A 3,931-nucleotide genomic window follows, 5' to 3' on the forward strand; every position below is an offset into this window, starting at 1 on the left:
CTCTCCGTTCTGTGTCAGTTTTCTCACTCCTTTTGGTTCTTGGCTGAGTTCTTCATCTCTTCATTTGATGTTTTAGGGTTTCGGGATTGCTGTTTTCTCTGTCTGGCTTAGTTTTTCTGATATTTGCTGTGGAGGGACAGCGTGGTGTTTCTGCCTAGAGCGCCATGTTGCCAGAAGTCCTCAAAGCTTGTATTTAATTAAAATATTGAGAAAGGATAATCACCCAATACTGAGAACTTAAAACTCTCCCAGTTGTTGGATTATTGAAACTAGGGACCTACTTTCTTGGATAATACAATTTCTAGAAAGTGAATTCCATGAGAATGTAAAAATCCATGAAGACAGTGGCTCTAGTCCAGATTTTGCTCTCTGATGTATCCCCAGAATCTCGAATAGTGCATGGTGCATAGTAGTGCTCAGTAAATAACTGTTGGAATGAATATGTTATCTGAAAATTGTGTTATAGGTATACGGTAACAGGAACGGAAAGAAAGGGACAGGAAGGAGGACTGAGATAAATAAATCTTCTAAATTCGTTATCTGGGACTGGGAGTATCAAGGGTGAAGAAGGAGTAAAAAGGACTTGGGGAATTAGCAAAGCTGTAACTTGGGAGTTATGGCCCTATTGACATAAGTAGAAAAGTCAGGAGGGAGTCCAGTTAGAGGAGTCAGTTTGTGGTAATGACAGAACACATGACAGAATATCCAAATAGAAATGCTCAAAAGGCAGAGAGAAGACAGAGTTGGAGGTATTGATGTGGAAGACATTTCTTAAGAGGGTTGATATTTCAATAGTGAGTGGGATCTTTGAAGGATGAGTATTGAAAAATATGTTTGCTAGGGAGAAATTTATCTCTAAAACTTTTTTGAGAAATAGGTAAGCACAACTGATTAATAAAATAGCCCTTTCTCCATCAGTTTTCCCCGCTTCCCTACATTTTTAACTTCTCTCTCTCTATTGGCACCTTTCTGTCAATCTATAAATATACTCAAATATTGTCAGTATTAATAATTCCCTCCCTCCTCACTCCTCTGGGGATCTGCTTATTTCCTCTTCATACCCACAGGGCATCACTTTTCCAGAGTATCAAAGTTTTCCCAAAGAGGAATTGTGATGCAAGGTGGTAATTTTTTTATGCCCTTTTATTTTGACAATTTTCAAACATACACAAAAATAGAGGGAATAGAACAAAGAATCTCCATCACTCAGATTCAATAGTTATCAACTCATGGCGAATGTTGTTTCATCTATAGTCTCCTATTGCCCTCATCATTGCTTTGGAGCAAATCTGAGATACAATATGGCTTCATCTATAAATATTGCAGCATGTATTTCTAAAAGCTATGGGACACTTACAAAGACACAGCCATAAGACTATTATTACACGCACAAAAGATAACAGTGTATTAATATCATCAAATATTGTGTTTGAATATTCCTGATTGTCTTACAAATAAGGTGCATACATTTTAATTGCTTGATATGTCTCAAGTCTTTTTTCATCTGTAGGTCATCCCTCTGTTTCTCTCTCTAACTTGAAATTTATTTGCTGGAGAGATCATGTTGCTTGTCCTGCAGTGTTTTTCACAGTCTGAAATTTTTGATTGCATCCCCATGGTATTGTTTAAAGTATTCCTCTGTATTTCCTATAAATTGGTAGTTTAGATCTAAGCTAGACTTGATCAGATTTAGGTTGGGTATATATATATATATTTTACAAGATTACTTCATAGGCGGTGTTGGACACTTACATCAAAAGGCACATGGTGTCTTTGTGTGTGTGTGTGTGTGTGTGTGTGTGTGATGTTAGCAGCCATATCACGGGTCTAGAGCCATTAATTCGTTAGAGATTATAAAATGGTGATCTTCTACTTCTTTCAGTCCTTCTGCATTTATTAGCTAGATTACTTCTATACAGAGAAATTTTGTCTGATCAACTATTTGGTTATTTGGTAGAGTTCATACAGGAAAGGCAGAATAAATGCTTGATTCTTTTCCTTTATTTACTAGCTTTCATAATAAAGTGTTGGTTTCTTAACATCCTCCAAATGTGACAAATTAGGTGCCTGTGTTTATTTTTCATTATGAATTTATGGATTTAAGTTAATGTGTTTCAATCTCTAATTGTTTTATTAATAACATATTAATGCTTAAATTATCCCGTTTTTGGTCAGTGCAAGACTATTCACGTTGGCCCTGGAGTCTTTTTGACAAGACCCTAGTGGTCTTGGATAACTTCCTTGTTTTCTGATGTTACAATATATTCCAGGCTTTTCTTTCTTTTTTTCTTTTTTTTTAAACAACTTTCTTCTGCGGAGCGGCTTGTGGATTTGAACCGTTGACCTTTTGGTTGGCAGCCGAGTGCTTAACCACTGTGCCACCAGGGATCCTGAGGAGAGCATGATTGAAATAAAGTTCTGGATCCTGATATCCTTGTTTCTCTCATAAGAGGAGGAAGACTTGCCGGCCAGATTTTCCGTTTGAAAATCAGAAATTATTATATTTCTAAGCAAATTGGACCAGAAGAGCTTGGCTCCAAAGGTTGAACCATGAGAAGTCAAAGCATTTATCAAAGCTTGAAGATCTAGTCAACATTCTAAGTATTCCTCCTGAGAGTTAAAATGCACCATCTCCAGATTTTTTGTTTTTTTTAATTTTATTGTGCTTTAGGTGAAAGTTCACGATGTAAATTAGTTTCTCATTCAAAAATTTATACACAAATTGTTTTATGACATTGGTTGTAATCCCCACAATGTGTCAGCACTCTCCCCCTTTCCCTTTACACCCCGGGCTCCCTGTGTCCATTCGTCCAGTTTTCCTGCCCCTTCCTGCCTTCTTGTCCTTGCTTTTGGGCAGGTGTTGCCTATTTGGTCTCATACACTTGATTGAACTAAGAAGCATGTTCCTCACGTGTGTTATTGTTTGTTTTATAGGCCTGTCTAATCTTTGGCTGAAAGGTGGACTTTGGGAGTGGCTTCAGTTCTGAGTTAGCAGGGTGTCCAGGGGCCATAGTCTCAGGGATCCCTCTGTCAGACCAGTAGGTCTGGTCTTTTATTGTGAATTTGAATTTTGTTCTACATTTTTCTCCTGCTCTGTCCAGGATCCTCTTTTGTGATCCCTGTCAGAGCCGTTGATGGTGGTAGCCGGGCACCATCTAGTTCTTCTGGATCCAGGCTTTTCTTATACATTTTCTGCCCTATACAGAATCAGTTATTTCTCTTAGATCCCTAATTTAGTGAGAAATGCTATTTAGAGCCTACAATCCGGGCACAAGGACTGTTCATTACTTCTAAGTTGCCATCCTTTCTAGACAATTTCAGTGGATAACCCATTGCCGTAGAGTCAATTCTGACTCATAGCAACCCTATAGGACAGAGTAGAGCTGCTCCATAGGATTTCCAAGGAGCAGCTGATGGATTCAAACTGCTGACCTTTTGGTTAGCAACTGAGCTCTTAACCAGGTAGAGGTAGAAAATATATATATTTTTAAAGGTAAAATACATTGAATTCATACTGATATTTCCAATTCAAATTCAGCACTACAGGGTTTTCCTCTTCTTTCTTACTTTTATCTCCTTTTTCCCATGCCCCAAATCCCAGTTCTCAATGATGCCAACATAATTGCTCATATGCTTTATCCCACAATACACTGATGGCACCAATACCTACACCAACAGTATGAATACCGAAAACAGTTCAAGGTTTTTCTTTCGGCAATTCTTTTTTCCTTAGGGTATTCTCAATAGGAATGTAGAGTCAATAGTCAAATTACTGTGCTTTAAAGTCACTTGGAATAGTTCCTGTCCATATAGTTACACTATCAACTGGATACATGGTTAAGTTTATTTCATAATTGCTTTTAATTTTTAGAGATTTTTTTAAATTTAATTTTTTTATAATTATGTAAAATATTTAAATGGTTCCAGACTC

Source organism: Trichechus manatus, unplaced genomic scaffold (genome assembly GCF_000243295.1).
Source record: "Trichechus manatus latirostris isolate Lorelei unplaced genomic scaffold, TriManLat1.0 scaffold00058, whole genome shotgun sequence".
Taxonomy (NCBI): Eukaryota; Metazoa; Chordata; class Mammalia; order Sirenia; family Trichechidae; genus Trichechus; species Trichechus manatus.